This window comes from Glossina fuscipes, unplaced genomic scaffold, assembly GCF_014805625.2.
Source record: "Glossina fuscipes isolate IAEA_lab_2018 unplaced genomic scaffold, Yale_Gfus_2 27, whole genome shotgun sequence".
In the NCBI taxonomy this organism is placed as follows: Eukaryota; Metazoa; Arthropoda; class Insecta; order Diptera; family Glossinidae; genus Glossina; species Glossina fuscipes.
Genome location: NW_023998422.1, coordinates 2,624,423 through 2,645,585, shown reverse-complemented (window position 1 = coordinate 2,645,585; position 21,163 = coordinate 2,624,423). Strand labels below are relative to the sequence as shown.

The 21,163-nt window shown below is 34.2% G+C and overlaps 1 protein-coding gene across 2 annotated transcripts in view; it reads left to right on the top strand.

Annotated features, from left to right (window-relative positions):
* Positions 1-218: 218 nt before the first annotated feature.
* The window catches only part of LOC119635716, a 203,530-nt gene continuing 182,585 nt past the window's right edge, over positions 219-21,163 (top strand). For both annotated transcript variants that reach the window (XM_038030689.1, XM_038030688.1), the window contains exon 1: positions 219-406. The gene's annotated coding sequence lies outside the window, so the exon portion shown is untranslated. The remainder of the gene's footprint in view (positions 407-21,163) is intronic.

Here is a 21,163-nt window from a genome sequence, read left to right as displayed (position 1 = left end):
TTCTAATTATTATATTCATAAAAATATTTATATATATTTTGTTTAAATTACTTGCCTTTTTAAATTTTCTTTTCGTTTTTTTTTTTGTTTTTTTTCTGTTTTTGCATTCTTTACGCTTTACGTTGCTTGACTTGATTTTATTGTGTTGAAAAAAAAAATATATATATAAAAAATAATAATAAAACTTTTTTCTTTCATTAGAATACATTTTTAACAAAAAAAAAAAAAAAGAAAAAAAAAATTCATCTCTAATAACAAGAAAAACAACCAAAACTAAAAAGTTTCAGTTTTCAACTGTCATCTTCCAAGTCGTGTCACAAGTTATATCTTAAATAGAGAAAAATAACAGCCACAACGAATTGTCTACACCATCATCATTTTAAACGAAAGTTGTTTATGAATTAAGGTGAGTGAGTTTATTATTTAATATTAATTTTATATGAAAAAGATTTTTTTTATAAACATAAAATTATTTTCTATAGTAAGCAAAAGATTTGATAAACACTTTCAAGGCATTTTTCGTCAAACTTCCGTGATCTGCAGGTCACGACTAAGACTAAGGTACGAAAAATTGTTATTGGCTCGCAGAAAATATGTAACGTAAGTCTGACAGTTCTCCCTCCCTCATAAAGTGAAAATCGACTCTTTCTATAATGAGGCATTACTCATAAAAATCGCAAAATAAAGGACGAGTGTTTACAAATACAAAAACAAAGCTTGTAGGTTATATCAGAAAGTTCCTTCTCCCCTACAAGATGAAAAGCGAATCTGTCTAAAATTACATATTATTCGCACCAATCGCCATAAGGCGAAAGACATTATTCGAATGTGAGAAATGGGCAAACAATTGGAACAGCTAGCCATTCGTAAAGATCAATCAGTAGATTCTAGAGAGGGAAAGCCCTTTCTTATCACACTATGGAATGCAATGGATATCACCTCTGAAGCTTCTTTATGCGTGCTGCATCTCCTTCCTTGGAAAAAAGCGCCTTGACAGCGCAGAAGAAGCATGAGAGAAGCCTGATTCCCATCAGTACCATCGGCACAGCCATTGAAGAACTGTAATGAAGTGAAGACTATTTTGAAAATGGATTACGCTTCGAAAAACAAAAAAAGTTGTAGTTAGACTTAATCCACTTAAGCACTCGACGTCAATAGCCAAAAACTAGTTTCTCTAGTCTTTGATTTAAGCAAAATCTTAGGAGATGTTATGACCTACTTTTTGATATGTTTTAATAAAACATATCACTCAATAATTTCCTAACATGGCATACAGATGTAGAACGACTGTTGACGAATCCCTGTGATATTTAGATAGCGCCAACCTGCAGACGAAAAATATCAAAGTTTCATGACATTCCAAGCATTAGTTTACAAAAATAAAAGTGGCGTCCCAGGGCTGGTACTATTTGAAAATCACATAAGTTCATCAATAGTGACGACATCTACATTTCATATTACGAATTTCTGATTGATATGTTATTTATAAATGTAGGTACATAAGTGCTCCGAGAAATTTAAAATTTATCATTATTTTTTTGATCAGAACATCTATATATATATGCGTTTTGTATGTATATCAAACTTGTTCAATATCTTGCGAATAAAAACAAAAAATTGCAAATTAAAATGAACAGACAAAAAAAAAAAAAGCATTGTTATAATTAAATCAAAGGAGAAGTTATATTTGGCTTGAATCGAATATTTCTAAGGTATCGTTAACTTCGATTGGAACGAGTAATATCTTCAAAAATTTATGATAATTATATTGTATAAGAGTAGCAAACAACGAATTGTAAAGTAGAGCTTAGTTCTTTTTATATATATGGAGCACTTACGATATATGAACTAAGGGATATCTTATAACGAATTTTGATACAAGTTGACGAGGGCTTATAGGGCATACCAGATCGTCTTAACGCTAATTATACATCCCGTTATTTATTCGAGACATTTTAGTAAAAACTTGGTTGGCCAAGTAAACTGTTATTCGAACCAGATTTAAGATTAAGTTCCCCGCTCTAAGCGAAGCTTGGATTTTCTTTTACTCGTTGTGGGCGCGTTCATGAACCGACTGAAGGAAAGGAAAAGAAGGCGTTTTTTTCTGAAAGCAACTTTACACAAATCGTATTCGAATTGTCAGTTTTCACGTAGATCGAGTTGTTTGTTTTATGCGTGATTATCGCCAATACAATCTCTGTGACGGTCAGGAAAAGGCCGCAATAAAAACTTCGTAACATTGATTTCTGCATATCAAGGAAGCGCTTTTTGTTTGTCGCCAAATTTTTAATTTCTTAAAGTATTTTTTAATTTTTTCTATAATATTTACATAAAATGAATTTATTTTAATTTGCTCTTTTGTTATTTGCTTTATTTACTTTAAAGTAGAAGCACACATACGCACATGTAAACAACATTGTGTTTATTGTATATATATATTTTTTTACATAAAAAATAGATAAGAATTTATTAACTTTTTGAAGTCAAGCACATCTGTTTGCACATGTGCTCGCATACAGATGGATATGTAGATAATAACACGTTCGAATGTTTGGCAATAATAAACACATTAAATCGGTTATTGACAGTTGCCACTACATTTGTTTATATACATAAATAAACATACGGTATATTTATTATATAAATAAAATTGTTTTTTTCTTTGTTTTTTTGTTTATACCTTCCATAGTGCGTTATATTAAGTTCGTCAGAAGGGAGCTCGAAGATTCGAGCCGAAAACCGTACAAATTATTATTTAACTAAAGGTGTACATGATTCATTTTTGATTATCGTTAATAGGAGAATCGATAAGAAGTTTAGCGGTAACTGTCTGCTAAAATGAGGCTTAAGATAAGAAGTTTAGCGGTAAGACAATAAGTTGGATTACTTTTAGTACGGGGAAGCGAAGCATTCCTCGAGCTTCGAAATGCTGTCCGCAATGAGATGACAGTGTCATAAGTCAACTCGAAAGTCGTTTTGGCAAAACGTCGTTTTGGAGAAAATTGAAAGTTCTCGTGATTTCACGCTTTCCTCTTCCTTTTCTCGAAGCATTAGTAGATCGTTAGCATAATGTTCTTGACTCGAGCTTTTCTGCAGCTTATGTGCAATATTCTTTAAATATATTGATAAGGTAGTGTTCTACACATCGTGTCGTACGTCTTATCATACATAGTATCGTGCATAGTATCGCATATTGTGGCGCGTCCATCGTATCATCTCTATCCTGTCGAAGATTGTATCATGCATCTCGTCGAATATCGCAACCTATGTTGTAGCGCATACTGCATCCTTTGTAATTTAAAAAATTTCATATCCTACAGCATAGTGTATGGTGCATCATATCAAACATCGTGCGTAGTGTATCGCTTAGTACATGCTATCTTACGTCAGTCCATATACACCCTAGCGTTTATAGTGTCGTACATGCTTTCATATAAGATTTAGCAAACATTAACTTTTATACCGTATTATATTTGTTTGCGCGTACCGTATGTCACACCGATTGGTAGCGTACATAATTCTTTATGTCAAATCCTATATATACTTCGTTACATATTTTTCTGAAGCATACCTCATTTGATGTTCTTTTGCACTGTCTACAGTACCGTATATCGTGTCATTTATCATCTCGTATATAGCGTATATATTTCAAACTATTTGGATGTGGATGGGCAAGGCTCTAATAATTATTGATATCAGATTTTCATGTCGTGATCTTTAATAATTTTGAGAGGTACCTATACTCCGATTTAGTTGTGTTTTGAAGAAAAATTATATTGAATCGTGACGGCAGATGAAAACCGTACGTCATGCGATATCAGAAGTGCAGGCTGCGATTTACAACAAATTAAAGGAAGCATAATAGTTGGATCTGTAAGATCAATTGCGTGTACAGTTCTCAAATGGCTCTACCAAAATGTACTATTGTAAGAAAAACTGTCGAACATACTATAGGTTGGTTTCTCAAGAGTATCGCTGCAATTACACATAGTATCCTGTTCTCTAAATTCACCAGATATTGCTTTTGAAGATCAATGCCAACTTTCAGTTTGTGCGAGAATCACTTCCATCGGAAGAATAAGCAAAGTATTGGCTTTTTAGCTTTTGCAATAGATCTTCAATGTTAATTGGGAATATCTTTAGATCGTATTCACTCTGCCCAGTAGGATCTTCAAATATTCGAGGTTATAAACTTTTTGCAAATCGTGTACATGGAGGGCTGGTCATTTCTGATGTGAGATGTGTTTAGGATACAGGATACTGCTCAAGAAATGCATGTATTTTCGAAATGTTAAAGTTCAGTAGTTGCGACGACCTCGGCAGTATCGTTGTATAACATTTTCTTAAGTACGAAAACCATTTAATTTGCTTAGTAATTGTTTAATTTGTATGACCGGCAGATATATTCTTACATAAAATCATGACCATAAGTAATTGCTTGTGTGTATAGGATTTGCTGTAAATGTCATGCAACATTTGGAAAAAAGAGAAGCTAATGACCTTCAGAGTGCTTTTTAACACATCTTATGACAAAAAGTATTTAAGTCACTAGTTTTACACATGTATTAAAATATCATTTTTATCATAATATGTATACACGAGCATGCATGTAATTGAAACTTGAAATTTTAGCTCACATACAGAATAGACGACGTCAAGCTGTTAAGTAAGAAAACTAATTTCGTACTCATTGAGGTGAAGGTATATTAACGTAAGCTGCTGAGCAACATGTGAGTCTTGTTGCCTTAATTATGTTGCTGCACTTTACGTGTACTTGATTAGTAAAATTTTTGATTAAATATTTTTGGTTGCATTACTGTTCTCTTTTGGTTTCGCTTCTTTTTTTGTTTTGCTTGTAATCACAGCAATTAAATGACTAAGAGGATAAAACGGGGAGCTAGGGGCACTTTTGAAAACATTGCTTCCATGTTATTATATCCCTACTGGTTGCGAAATTTTTCCCACAGCGAAATAATCAAAAGGTTCCCTTCAGGGCAAAGTTCTTTGTACGCAAAGGCAGTTTCATTACCGACTGAATTGTTGTTGTTGTTGTTGTTGTTAATATCGTCACAAGAAAATATTTATAAGGATTTTTTTGCCCACAACAATGGGGATATGTATGTGCTACATATGTTAAATGTTTCCATGGGGAGAACACAAGCGAACCATAAAGTATACGCATCCTTCATAAATCCTTATAACGACGGCGTTTCGCTTGTTTCATCTGCCTTCTATTAAACTCACGAATGTATTCGACGCCGGATGGAGAATGCTCAAGTTGTAGAATGGTACAAGTTGCATTTATGGTGAAAAAGTTTCCAAGCACCAAAATAGTTCGGCAAAACTCATTCTAGTGAGATGTGTTTAAGGATCAAATAACATTTTAAAATTACTTGTATCGGCCCAAACGATGTTTGCATGATCTCAGCAAAGTGTATAATTGTCAATCGGTGATTCTCGTGCACCCAAACCATGACGCGACATTCATGGACGACCAAGGCTTTTTTCGTCTTTATTGCATTCTCTGACTTCTTTGAACAATTTATGCCAATCGAGACCACTCGCCGTGAACACAATAGCTTAAAGGTTTTTTTCAACATTTCGGAGGGTAAAGTTTCGTTTCTGATACGAAATCTGATGGGTTGTTTATTTTTATACCCATCAGCATGCGGGAGGAAACTACAGAGACCCCACAAAATGTATATATTCTTGGCCAACATAAAATTCTGAATTGACTTAAGCATATCTGTCTGTCTGTCTGTATTATGTCAGTTGTAAACATTTACTTGAACGCTGTCGACTTCAAATTTGGCAGAAACATTGGAAGTTCTTGCGTGGTATTGAAATGAGCCAAGCCGGTCGAAGGATGCGCCTACGGTGCCATGTAAGCTGAGAACATCTTTGTTTTCCCCAAAGAAATAAATAATTGGTTTTTGCCCATCACTCGTAAATTATAGCAGATAAATGTTTACGCCTATTCTGTAGGCGATGCTGTAGTACCTGTACAAAAATGGAGACATTGCTTATGTAATGTTACAAGATATCAAGATTTCATTTTTTTCGATACTTGTATAAGGCGCAGAAGCAAATTTTGACAACGCCATGAATCATCTAAATTTTTGGTCAGTTACAGCTAAGCATGCCCGTCCGCTCGTCTGTCCATCTGTTTTCTTGCACAACTGTGTAGTATTTGTGGAATTTGGAAGTGACTTAAATGTTTCAAGGACCAAGCGCCTACAACGCCCAAAAAATCAGCCGCGCCCTCTCCGTATTGTAGAGCATGAAAAATTAAATCTTTTTGATGACAGAGATGGGTACGAAAGATTCGGACACGAGCGAATATATCCCTTGTAACCGAAGGCCTCTCTAATTTTCTTAATTGTTTTTTTTTCCTTTTTTTTTCTGTTTACACTTCTGTACACTTCTTTTCTCTTCTAATTAGATCTTTAAATCTTGTTAAATAATAATTTGTCACAAAGTAAATAATAAAAATTATGTTTTTATTTTTGTGATATAATTACTCGGCAGGGTTGTGATTGGTTAATAAAATTCTCTTTTGCTTAAGGTTAATGAACTTTTTCAGAACTTTATAGCTATTTACGTACGTGTGTCTCGTACGATAAAATTTCATTTATTTCTTTAAATTTCTATCAAGTAATTGCTATCTGTGCACTACATTAAGTACCAGCAAATGCGTGTGTGCGTGCGTGTATTCTTTCGCATAAGTTTTCAACACACTGCAAATACATGCACGCGTTTTTCCATTCAGTGAACGTCTTACACTTCCGCTTATATATAAAAAAAAAATAAAAAAATAAGTTCAAGTAAAACTTTACTGTTGAGTCTTTCAGTTTTTTCGTGTTTTGTTTTGTGTCGGAGACTTATAAAAAAAAAACGTCAAAATAGACAAAAACTGAAAATTCAAAGTCAAGTTGAAGGTGTAGTTCAAGCATATATATGTAAATGATTTTGAAAAAAGAAATTTTTTTTTCAATAATAAGTTCAACTATAAAAGTTCCAAGCTTCGCTACTTGTATCAGCATCGAGGTACCTTAAACTATTTTGATGTTAATCGTGTAAATTTAAATAAAGCATCTATTGCGAAAGGAAGTTTTTGATTAAGGAAGTCTCAGGTGACTATTGATAACTTACTTCTCCGCTTCAAGGCTAAACTTACGTATTCACCTTAGCGAGCAGCAGTGCGTTTAGTAATTAAGTGAATCTCTTTCTCTCTTATATCTTTAAGTCTTAGATGGCACTGATAAATGTTTGAGCCATTCATCAGGTTGGTTTCTACTGGGCGTATGGCATTGCTAAAAATTTATTAAATAACTCATCTTTCAAGCTTGCTTTACTTCTCTCAGACACGTAATGTATCCGGCGGACGTATTGCGTACCAAAGAGGCCTTCAGATAGATCTACATTTTATTACACCAATCGATTTGCAATTTGTTCTTAATTGACTCAGCATAGTTGCTCGATTGTCTGCACGTACGACTGCCTTTTTGAGATCTGTTCGCGTATTCTTACATTCAAGCTAACGACCGTAATTTTACAGATTTTCTGCTATATATGGTGTATGTATATGTTATCCCTCTAGTCTAGGGATAAATATAATGCTTTATTTTACAAAAATCCCTCTCGACAAAAATCTGTGGACGGCAGTATTGGGCCTACTAAATAAAAGTAGAATATTTCAGTTACTTGGGATCATTTTTTTGAACCCTCATCCTAATAAAACTTTTTAGAAAAGATGAATTTTCATTACTGATTGTTACATTATTGATTTTAGAAGGCAATTCGAAAATTTCCATAATTTTGATTCTCTAAATTCGATTGATTTTTGCACCTATCATAGTAAGATTCTTCATGTGGCGTTATGTGAGTACCTGCTGTATACACTTACCCTTACGATGCCCGCTGACATTCGGGCAATTTAGTCGTGAACTGGCATCCTAGAGAGAGAGAGAGAATTAGACAATTTCTATAAGCTAGGCGCCTCGACTACAGCTGGAATACCAAATTAATGTAGTGTCTATTGAGACCAACCATTACCTCTTAGCCTTTCGCTTTAGGAGATTCCATCCTTAAGGACTTTCTCTATATAGAGATAGGGTGCGGGCGGTCTTGTGAACCCCGTGCAGCTTAAAGTTAAACTATAAATCCTTTAGCATCGCTTTCTGCGACAGCAGACAAACTTGCGCTTGGAACTACCTTGCTATCCCAGTTAGCCAAATCTAAACTATCTCTTGTGGGTCGGTCCGGTTCAATTAAATATAATTTTTTCTCTCTTCACTTTGCGCAATAACCCTCACGACATCGCCAAAAATGCGATGTCCGGTATACGATATATATGGCGTTTTGCACGACCTATGATTGATATATCAAATGCATGGATCTTTCCTCAATCTTGCATTAATATATCGTTTGCAAACACTTAAAGTAGATATCTATTAATTGACATGCGGTAAATATGCAGTGAATGAATCTTCATGCTTGCATTACGAGGCAAACTAAATTCGACGTATGCCTGATATGGATTCATTTCATTAAATTCTAATTCAATTAATTTTTCGTCTGTCTGAGCGGTGAGCTAAAAGTCGGACAATAATAATATTGAGTCGAATTTGAAATTGTGATAGTTTCACAAGTTTCACAAGTTTGTGCAAGCGTGCGTGTATGTGTTTGTTCGATATTAAATTGCACTTTAATTGTCCACACTTCAATACACTCATCGGTATCTAAGCGTTACTGTGTTTATTTACAAGATTATGCGCATATGTATGTGTCTATTAAGCAATAAAATCAATAATAGTTCATGTTTATGTATATCTCTTGGCACATGCATATGCACATGCACGTTTATATATATATGATATATACTTGTAAATGCATGAATATGTTGTTTATATGTAAATTAAAAGCAGTCAAGTGTAAAATTTTTAAAACTAAACAAATTGCTCTCAAGCGACTATAATATCAAGACAAACCACACTTTGCATACACACATGTGTACGTTTACGTAGCGTACTATGTGTATATAACCTTAAGGGAAATTTATAATAAACTCTTTTTTTTTTTTTTTTTTTTGGTTTCGCATAGACGAAAGAACGATTCTTGGAGAATTTAGTTTTCCATACTATTTCACATTTAACCTGATGCGGTATCACGCTTTGTTAAACAAACCATAAAAGAATCATTTTCATAAATTCGTTTCTTATTCTATTTGGCGAGGTAATGAATATGTATTTATTTAAAAATTTCTTTTTTCTTTTGCGTGACAAAAAAAAAATGAAGACAGACATTAAACTGATAGATCTATGGAGTATAAAGAAAAAAAGGTGAGAAAAAGAAAGATGAAGAAAAAATAGGAAAATATTTTATTTTCAATTTTGAGAAACACTTTTTATGAACATCTAGTTAACTAATTATTCCGGAAATCTATTGAAAAGATTCTCCTTTGGTTTACCGAAATTTACTTAAGTGAGCTTTGCAAACAAAGTGACAAATTTAACATATTCCCTGCCTCTGGTTGCAATAATTATTGGTTAAGTCTTAACCGCACATGTACGTATAACACGTCGCTCACAATGTGACGTTTATGTACCTATAGTCAAAGTTTTCTGCTAAGTCGACAATGAGCAACATCTAGGCTTTCGAAACGAGATTATTTCAGTCAGAAGAAAAGTTCCCCACAATTGGGATTAAAACAGTTTCGACGAATTCGGTTTTTATGTTGAGTTTTTTACGCATAGCACCCGACATTTATCGTATGAAAGGAGCGCCTAAAAGATATGGCTGCCGTTTACTGCGGGAAATACAAGCTTTAAGAAATGCTCTGTTCATTCTTCATAATTTCGCGCGAGTTTTCAGATTCGTACTTTATACCAATTTTTGTGGGTCTATTCGATGGTATTGTCGAAGAACTCCTAAGATAAATCGTGCCTATGAAAAGTATAGGTTACGAAGTATACGCTCCTCAATGATAGCCGATTTCGTGTTTTTGGGAACCTTTGTGAAACACTAAACCGCAAAAGCGTCAGGAATCCAACTCCCAACTTAGGCAAGCCGTAGGTTTGAGAGATCAACATATCTCTTTATCTCGTTCATGATGGTCCATTCATATGTTGGATCCCAAGACAATGTATAACTGACCAAGGCAGGAATTCGTCTCAGGATCATGTGATCAATAGGTTTGAAAAAGTATTTGATAGCCTTTGATAGGTCAATGTGTTGAGTCTAATTCAGGTACTAAAGGCAAGTCGGTTAAAAAATTAAAGAACATATATTTTCTTTCGAGTCATAAGGGATGAAGTCATGGATTGTGTGGATTTGAAGGCACCTTTTCGAGAAAAGTTATAGTTTTAAAGAATAGAATATAACAAGTTTGTGAGTATAAAAGAAAATCGGCTGACGGAATTCAAATCCATGTTTTTTCTTTCGAGGTTTTCAGCCTGAATGCTTCGAAGAGTAGAAATTTTCTTTCGATGAAAATAGTTTAAAACTAAAGGAAGACATGCAAGAAAGTTTGCTGAAGGAATTCAAGTGAAAAGCTAATTATAGCGTAAGTATTCTATCGAGGGAGGTTTGATGAACCGTATGAAGATCTAAAGGAAATTTCTCTGAAGTGTGTGCGGGGCCTATTAAAATTGTACAGCTCCCCTTTGGGGTTATCATTGTCAGAGATTATATAGCAAGCGAGCGATAAGGAGAATAGAAGTGTACTTTAAAGGCTACAATTTAATTTTTTTTCTGCAAAATTTCCAGATTCTTCCTATTCAAGGTATATTGAAAGGTTTTCCCTACTCCCAAGTTCGGAAAAATTGAACAATTTAGTCCGAATATGAGAAACGTCGAAATGTCTTCTGAGTGTGAAAAACTTTGCTTTTGCTTTGACTTTTGTGAACTTTATCATGTTGAATGCTTGGGTTTGAATGCCTTAACGCATAGATATTCAAGTATATTGTCGTTTATCTGCAGCGAAGCGAACATAAAATATAACAATTGACATTAATGTCGGACATTTTCTAATGGTAGCTTACGACCTCATATGTTGACTCATATTTAAAGCGATTAACTTTGAGCGAACTTATAACAAATGTTTACGGTTTGAAATTTACTTTTAATATTTAATGGTCTACATCAGTCATGTGCGCAGAGGGTGTGTATGTGTGTATGTGTCTGTATTAGATATGGGATATGTGAGTGTATATATATACATGCTTCAAGAATAGATAGAAACTTTATATTGTTTGGTCAACAAAAGCGCTAACGCTTAAAATTACATGAACCTACAAGACAGCATAGCTTGCCTCACCATCATTAAGTAGCAATTAAACAATTGATTGCAACATATTGATTTATATTCCATTGAATTTTTATTCAGGGTAGATTGGGTTAATGTGCCCCTTTGTTATTATTTGTTATAAAATTGTTATTAAAATTGTTTTGATAAAGCGCTCGTTGTATAACATAATATTGCAATAGTAAATCTATTATTGATTTTCTTTTCTTTTCTTCTCTTTATATTTATATATACTTTTATTACTTCAATTTTACGTTTACAAGCGATTTCGTTAGAAACGAATACCTTTTGAATACAATTATCTATCTGTATCTGTCTGTAAGAGTGTGTTGCCCGTAGATTTATCAAGAGTAATCTCGCCAAATAAAACAAATTCGCCAAAGAACTCGATTGAGCGATTAGTAAGTCTCTCTTGCCAGCCGATATGAGAAATATACTTACGCATCTGGCACTTTTATTCTCAGCGTCTCACCATCTTTTTCTATTCCAACCAAAATCTCCAGGATCAGGAATTGTCCCCTATACGTGTAACACGATTATGCGCCATCAAGCAGTAGCGGTAAAGAGAGTAACGGAGAGGTTGTCCAATGTACCGAGACATCACTGTAGCTCCGAGCAAGTAGGATCAAGCCGCATTGAGTTTTAAGTCTGAAAACACGGACCTGGTAGTCGTAACTACTCAGCTTTGTGGCAGGGTAGCTCTAATCGTTTATTTTTGTGACCAGCTTTCAGAAGCAAACCCAAAATAGCATAAAGTTATTATTTACAACCTATAGCAGGTATCCGATATAGAGATGAGACTGCATATCTCCCAGGAGTAGTTAAAACATCTGTGTACAGATCAATGGGACCAGTTTTCTTCTTTTCTTTTTTTCCCATAACTCTGGCAATTTCAACATGTAACGCAGCACAACTTGTTAAAAATTCGAAAAATAGGTGTATATCTCCCCTTGCCTTTTTCTCATTTGGAGTACATCTTTGTCGGTTCCCTTCACAAACGTAATGGGTAACGGATAGCCTTTTAAAAGCAGACCATGAGAATCAGTTCACATTTCAATGCATTTTATTTTGTCACAGCCTGAAGCCTATACGTAGAGAATTAGATAAAGAATTAATTTTCCTGTATTATAACCTATAACTTAACGATATTTTTATAGGGACGTCCATGCAAAAATGGTCAACTCTGTCAGCTCACAAAATGGTATGTCATTTTCTTTATTTTGGCTTAAGGGGAGCTGGTGTGTATATAGAAAAGAAATTTTTTGTAGATGAACATAACTTTCAAAGTTCTTCTTTTCTCTTTTCCTTATTTTCCTGCTTTTATATTGAAAAAAAAAACACTAATACAAGTGTCTACGTGGGTTACTACTTTCAATTACAAGCTCTTATAAAATGTTAATGCAGTTTAAATGGCCATCGATATGAAGTGGAGAAGGCTAACAAGTCGACCATTGAGTCGTGAGATTTATTGTTGGTCGGAGGGGAAAGGTGACAGTTGGATGAGAAAAATGAAAAATCTGTGGCCTCTTCTTTGTATCTATTAAAAGTAAATTTGCACAACACAATTACGAGGCATTTTTAACAAGAGTTCAATTACATTAAAAGCGACGTTGCCCACCCCTGAAGTAAAGTGTATTTTTGCACATTCATCTCTCTCTCTCTCTCTCTATCTCTCTATCTCTCCGTTACTTTTGGCTTATTAGAGTATTGAATATCTGTCAGTGCCATGCATTAATGTATTCTTATTAGACCTATTGTCGGTGACGAAATCCCAATTAAATTTGACATGACAAGCGAATGAATAAAATGACAAAATCCATGCAGAGTGTAAATTAACCCACGTCTCGAAATACTCGAAAAGTTAGATTGTGGTTTATTGGTTGTTTTCTGCAGTACAAATATCAATCATATCTTGTTAGAATGGCTTAGTTTCAAAACGATTACGGCACCTTCAACAACATCAGCAACATCAGCAACATCAGCTAAAATAACAGCAACAACAACAGCAGCAACAACTGTGTGACAAATAAACGGTTTTGTATGATTTTATTTGAGTTCATGTTTTCCGAATTACATGCATACCTACCTACAAACTGACATACATACTGACGTAAGTACTTAGAAATAAATGCTTAAAGTGCTGCATCATTAAGTTAAATTTTCTGTGGAAATAATCGAGGACAAAAGTTCATAACCCACAACGATTACATAATGATATCACATTCAAACACACCAGAAAAACCAGAAGATGAAGAACAAGAAGATGAAACAAAAAAAAAAAAAAAAAAAAAAAATGATTATTTATATAAGAAATCAATTTAGAAGCCACAACCGAAGAAGAAGATATGGTCTCTGGGTCGATTATATGGCTTGATTAAAGCTCATAATGGTTTCAAATTTTGTTTTTGGTTTTTTTCTTCATTTTTTTATTTTTTTGGTATTTGGCTTATAAAAGGAACTTCAAACTAAAGCTTGAAGCACGACTTTGTTTTTCTAGCGGCATTAAAAGTAATTTTTTTTTTTCTTTTATTTCTATTAAATTTTATTTAAAACATTTTGAATGTGTTGCTTAGTGCAGCTAAGTTTTTAGTCTGAAAATCAAAAATGGGTAAAGAAAAAAATAAAAAGATAATGAGAAAAAAAGAGTTTTTCGTATTTTTATTTTATATACAGTCAGTGAGTGGCTCTTAAACTTTTCACGTCACGACCCCTATCGGATAGCTTATATGAGCCTTCACGTACCGAATTCCAGAATGAAATTCTTTTTAAACTGTCGCTTGGTAAGAAATTGTAAAAGGTTCCTGTTAAATGTCTAACCGAGGTTTGTAAATATAATTGATATTGTTCAGATACTCATTATATTATTAGAAATGTACGATTCTTTCCTACCTGGCTCCTCTGAGGAAAACATTCGTCACGGTCATTTCGTGACCGCAAGACATCAATTGCGATAAATTTTACTTAGGAGTATTTAGTACATGCTGAACAAGTAAAAACACTACAGTTTTATTTTCCAGTCCATAATCATGCATTTAACGAGTCTTCGAAATAAGGCGTTATATAGAAGGTGGTCGTGAATGTGGCCCGATGCGGAACAAAACACGTCAGTGTACCAAATTTCATCAATATTTCCTATCCTGCGGCCATACATTAAACACAAGAAAACAGAGAGATGGACAGGAAAGCAGATAAGCTTAGTTGAATAAATCGGTTTAATAAAAGATGAGTCCATTTCAAGTCCTTCCGGATGTTGCGTACATATCCCTTAACTCAAGATGCGCTTGTACCTCAAATGCTGTAGGGTATAGAAAGTATGATATGTATGTGTTAAGAATCGTCTGAGCCATACATATGCGATACGAGTTAAGTAACAATTTTATTTACAATAAAATCATACGACTTTGAAGTTCATTTTCTTTTATATTTTGAATTCAAGCGATTGGCTGCTGTATCGTTTGCATTTGGAACAAATCCGAATATTCTTAGAATTGTTATCAACGTGTTGATGGCCAGCCAATTTCGCTGCTGTCTTCACACACACACACTAACATACACAGATTTTGTAAGTACACACATTGAGGTTGTAACTTAGCATAGCTAAGGTCGTGTTGTTGGTCGGAACAATTAAATCTACGCACAGCAATCATATTATGCTATCAAAAGTATAACTCGGTAATGTTTAAAAGTTCCCTTACGTACGGGAATGCAGGGAATAAACACTTGCTTTTCGAGAGGAATACAATCATCATACGCAAAATGTAATTTGTGTACAAATAAGTTTGTTGCGATTCCTGGTAAAATTCAACTTTATTTAAAATATATTTGCCACAAGGATTAATAATCGACGTATTCCCCTTTCCTATATATTGTCTTTCGCCATTGATCGGTTAACTTATGTTGGCTGGCAGTAAAAACCTGCCAGTTTAGAGGCGAAGTTAATATCGACTTATCGACTTTGCTAACAGTTCTTTGTGACACAAGTGGCAATGGGAAAGGGCTACATATGGAGAATATATGGAATGCACTAGAACTTCCTCGTCCGAATTGAAGATTGTTTCTTTGATAGCTTTTGCTGGGTACGGACGGTCGTATGCGAATTTCATAATTTTGAAAATTAAAATTACTTATCTTCTGAATCAATCGAATTATTGTTGCGTAAAGCGCTCTTCACGTTTTGCTAGCGAGCAGGTGAAAATTAGCAGACGTTGCCATAAAAAAGTTTTCCGTTTCGATAGGCACTTTTATGAGGAGTAAAAGACCTAACCTTAAAACAGTAAATTAATACATTGAGTCACTATTGTAGAACAATTTTCATCATGAAACACCAGAAATGCGATCTTTTTGCCACATAAACGATTGCTCTTCTTAGGGATCCTTGTGATTAAAACTTACTGCAGTCAGTTGGGATATAAAAACTGGACTAATTTCCATCATAGAGTACCAAAAAAATAGTCATTATTGCCATATGGTAGAGAAAGTGAAGAGTGAAGAGAGAAGAAGAAAAAGTTAATCTCATTTACCGAAACTTCTCACATTTATCTAGTGAGCCAAAGTATTATTTTCCAACGACTTATGTCGAAGAGTATTAAAAATTGAAGTCTATATAATCTACACCAACTGTGGTGCAAGGGGACGTTTGCAACGCCTTTTTACTATTCCGATCGACTCGGAAAAATTTATTCATTCATTTTTATGTATTTCTTTACAACAAGTAAGAACACTAAGTGGATGACAGCTACCATTAGATACTCTACACCAACTTGTTTAGTACAGTTATTTATATAATTAACTTTTAAAATAATTTGTTATATGGAAAGCCTCGATCGAAAAAGCTTTCCGATCCGTACCTTTTTCAATAATGCTCGTCCTTTGGCCAAAAGACGTTAGTGCAAATAATTTAATGAAAATATTTTAAAAATCGCGGGCGATAGGTTCAACGCAAGAAAAGGAGAGAGACGGATGGAGTGATTCCCAGTCGGTTGATATAACAAAGATTTCATTTATTCCAAGGTTTGCTAAATGCTTTTTCCCAGGAGTAGGGTGTAGTGTAAAAAGAGTCTTACACAACATTTAAAATTCTTTCTTTTGCATTTTTACTCAATTTCTCGCCGGAACATTTACTCTTTTGTTACTATACGTTATTGCATAAAATTTTAATTTTAATTTGAAAAGTAATTCGGTTTCCTTTAAAGTAGTAGTAAGATGGGGTTTTATATGCATTTATGAGTTTCTCTCTCGCACATTTTCCCTAAAGTTATTTTTCGTAAAGTATTTGTTTTATCTATTTGCGTTTGTAATTTTTCGTTCTGTTTATTGTAGTTTCGAAAAATTAAATTTTCGTATTCATAGCTTTAAGCCATTGCAACCTTTAACCCAACTTAAGAGAAAAGCATCATCGCTTTTTGGTACACAAGAGCGAAAAGTTAACAAAACGCAAACGAAACTGAAAAACTGTTAAATAATTGCAAAAATTTTCAAAGATTACTTGTCAGACTACTATATACTACCACTGCTGGTAAGCGGAGAGTTCCTATTGTAAATTGAATTTTGAAAAAAGAACCTTAAAAAGTCTTATAAGAAAAAACAAAGACAAAAACAAAAAAGGAAGAAAATCATAAATGCATTTAATTACGCTTGCGTTTAGATTCTTTTGATGATTTAATGGTAATTAAGTTTATGACGATTTTGGTTTGCGTTTTATTTAACTTATATTACTCATCAGTTCAAGGCCAAGGCCGTTATATCATTTATGCTGCATTTGGCATAAGGTACGGTAAACGCTGAAAATGCGCCGCTAATGAGCAAAACGTTTTATCCGAAGACCAAATTAATCAATCCTTTAGAGCGTTAAATACCATTATGACCGTTAAAATCTTCTTAATTGCCAGCATTCCAAGAATTAAACATCTTTAAGATAACTAATGAATACAGGGTAAGGAGTGGAATAAGATAATAGTATGCAGTTAACTGGCTACCATTAATGCTGGGGAGTGTAAATATTCAGAAGAAATGCGGTATCGGAGACTGCACGAAATATCTATATAGTTTTTTATAACGAATGAGATATTCATTTGCTTTTATTTTTTTTTTTTTTTTTTTTTTTTTTAGTTACTAACGTTTTTTATTATATTAGCCAGCAAAGAGCGGTTCATAGTAACCAATCAATCAATTCCAGCTCGTTTTTGAAATCGTTAAAAGCCTCTCTGCCGCAACCCCTTTATCTAATGTGTGTCTGTCTGATATTTGTCCTCGTAATAAGTTTATCTTCAAGGTCGAATCCTCTTGAAAATTGCTTAGATCCGACCGCTTTCATTGCAATTCAGCAAATATCGCTTTATTTTAAAAAAAGTCGTTGTATGGAGATAGTTTGTTAAAAAATTTAATGGCAAATGGAATTTTCGCAACAAGTTTGATTTTATCGACTATAGCGCACAGCCACACACCAAACATAATTAAGATATGATTCTACCGGACTGGGAATTTAACCCAGATATTATGCCGACTTGATAGTCAAGCTTTTTATGGACTTGGCGATGCGGTAGTCTCAAATTTCCGAGAAAGAAAAGGAGGAAAAAAGAAAGTGTAGTGGGCAACGGCCACCCATTAAACATCTTCCATCACCCTACAGTTCTTCATATATTGACTTTAAGATGTCATATGGAAAGTAGGTGAAAAAACAGCCTTTGAGGATTGCGCCCAAGCAAATCAGTGTAGATGGATAAGGTGTGCGTGAACTTAAATCGATTCAGAATGACCTCCTGAATCGATCGACATAATAAAAGGTGTGTCTCTTTCAATTCCTTTTGGGCGCTGCATAACACCCACACAAACTTAATATAACTTTGTGTCACAAGTAATTTAGGGCATAAAACAACAAGACTTGAGAAGTATGGCAACGAAAATTAATTTGCAATCTATTACTGTATGTAAATCTCTATAGGTTTACTTTGAATCCCAACATATAATGGTTATTCTTATAAAGAAATCAAGACTTTACTCTGCAACAAGGTTTAGCTATCGATATTTCTTGGCGAGGAGGTGAGGAATTATGTTAGCCTATACACTGTTGTCCGATTTTTGATTTATTTAAATACGCTGACGAATAAGAAGCTACACTGCAATCTGAATAATATCATGCGGTACTATTACGGCAAGGTGGTTGCAATAGATTAAGTTGAACGTAAATACATTTTGGATTCAATAACACTTTAGACTCAATTTAGAGTCACTTTATACGGCACTTTAAGTGCGTGGAAAAATGTTTATCACACACATTGTATAGTAAGACAAACGGACAGTTGGACATGCTGATATCGATTCAGAATTTGGTGTCAATTAAAAATATATATAATTAACTAAAAATATATATAGGTTATGGGATCTCTGAAGCTTTCTTTTAGGCGTTGTAAACGTTTTGACAAAACGAATATGTTGTGCTATGTACTACACACAACTAGTGCTGCAAGGATGTATTAAGCTAGTGCGAGAGATTGCAGAGGGATTTGAGATAGGTACACTTTTTACTAGACCTATCGATTCAGAATCACTTTCTAAGCTTGTCCATCCATCCGTCCGCGTTGTTTTGTTGTGTTCAACCTGCAAGGGAGAAATTTCTGAGCTATTTAGAAGAAATTTTATACATCGACGTACTTTGGCACGAGGGCGAAGGCTATTGAACGCTATTGTTTGGAACTGCCCATTTTTGAACCACTTCCCGAATAATGATTTTTCAAAAACACTCTTCTGTACGCCTTCACGGTTAATCGTAACCATATAGTCGTTCAATGCTGGCCATCTGTAATGCGTTTACTTCTTTACTCTCGCTTATGTTTTGGACCTTCCTTTTGCGCGTTTTCCAAATTCCAAGGTGATGTTTTAATGGAAATGTTTTATATAAAATTGAATTTCATTTTTCTTCTTACCTATCCAAAACTGAGCTGTAAGTTTAAATTTTACGAAATATTTCAATTTAGATACATCAGTCCCGAGTTATGGGCGAAAACATGTCCTCGATATGGGAAAAATTTGAAAAAAATAGTTTAAAAGAGAAATTTAGTATATTTTCTTTTAAAGTACGACTTGTAGCACGTAGTGATCCACATATATTTCCGAGTTTACGAAATGGTCGGCGAGATTTATTAAATTTCTTCGGTTAATTTAATTAAATGCAATATGGCTTCAATAAGTAACCTGTCAAAGTGACTGCCCTACCAGTGTTATTATGATCGCTGCTGAATTTTTAATCGTAAAAGGTTAAGCGAAAAATCGAAAATTTAGTGCGCAGAAGCTTCAAACATGGCTGTCATCTGGTCAGATGCAATACGATGCAAATACGAAATGTATTTACAATTTTATGCAAATATTGTTAATTACTATGGAAAATCGTTATGATCCTCACAAGCAGCTCTCACTCATTCGTGTGCATTCCTATGTCTACTAGTGAGGCATGTACATCGTCAGCATTTTGCTTAAAGCAACTGCAGCTTTTTTGCTTGATTTTCTTTTTTAAATAACATATTGCATCATGTTCCTATAGAAGGCTTTCCCTTGTGTTGTTGCCTTTTTTTTTTTTTTTTTTGCATTTAAAGCTGCTTGTCATCATGACCTTAAACTTGTGCATTTATATGAGTCTATGTACAGCGTACACATATGCATATAGACTTGCCTTCATCTGCGGTCACTGTCAATGTTGCGACCACATGCAAATTTTGAAGTGCACAAGCAAACATCATCTTATATGCGTGCTCTTAACTGCAAGAGGAAGACACATCGTATATGAATGTATTCTGCCGGTTAAGATAAATTTTTATTTTAATTTTCTTTATATTCACCATCGGGGAACGGAGATATGTTCATTTTGTCAAGAGTTTAGCAACATCCAAAACAAAAAAGCTTCAATGGTCTTATGAATCACATACTTTCTTGTTTATTATCGAGTTTCAATTTGATCTATAGACCCGTATCTTGTATCCTTCCGCTTGTGCGTTAGTTTCCCTGGCTTTGGTAAACGTAGTCTTGGGCGCAAAAATGCAGCCAACGATTTTAAGTCTGAACGTTGCGAGTATTGGAAATGAATCCAATCAATCAAAGAACGCGCCCACAGTAAGACATCATCTGAGAATATTTCTGTTTTCTACAACAAAAATGTGTTTTTTTTCTCACTACTCCTAAACTAGAGTTTAGAACCTACCGCCACGTTTTTTATAGCAGGTGAACAAAAAGAAAAACAATCGGACATGCCCATCCAATTCTGTAGAGTATTGAAATTTCATTTTCTTCGAGTTTGTTTTAAGATAAAGGAGGTCGGTATAAAAGATTCGGCCATAGCCGAATATAGTTTACTTATTTGTTATTGACATAATCGAAATTCTAAATATCAGATAAAAACCGTATGCTTAATAATTGCTGTCTATGAGATTCTTCTTGTAGTTATATAATTTTTTTTATAACTTTTAAGAGAAGCCGGCATGAGAGAGATATTTGCCTCAAGTTGATTAACTATTGTTTGCACTACGCACCCGTGATGGTCTCGTTGATTTGGAACGGCTCTTAACCACGCTTCATCCGATAAATATGGAGCATGAACTGCACTTTGCTATTATGCGGCTGGCATCCATCATAGCTTTGTGCACTTCGTAGAACATTTTGTTTTCACGACGATCAATTACAAGACAAGACTAAATGAGTTTTGTCTTTTTTTTTCACATCTGAAAAGTCGCCCGCCTATTTTTTTCGGATTTGTTCGACATGCTCACAAAAAAACACTTTGCTTACATCTCCGCTTTATTAGTTATGCTGGGGCGTAAAGTCAGTAGACCAGTCAAGGCTAAAACGATTCATTTATTCCAGCTAACCACA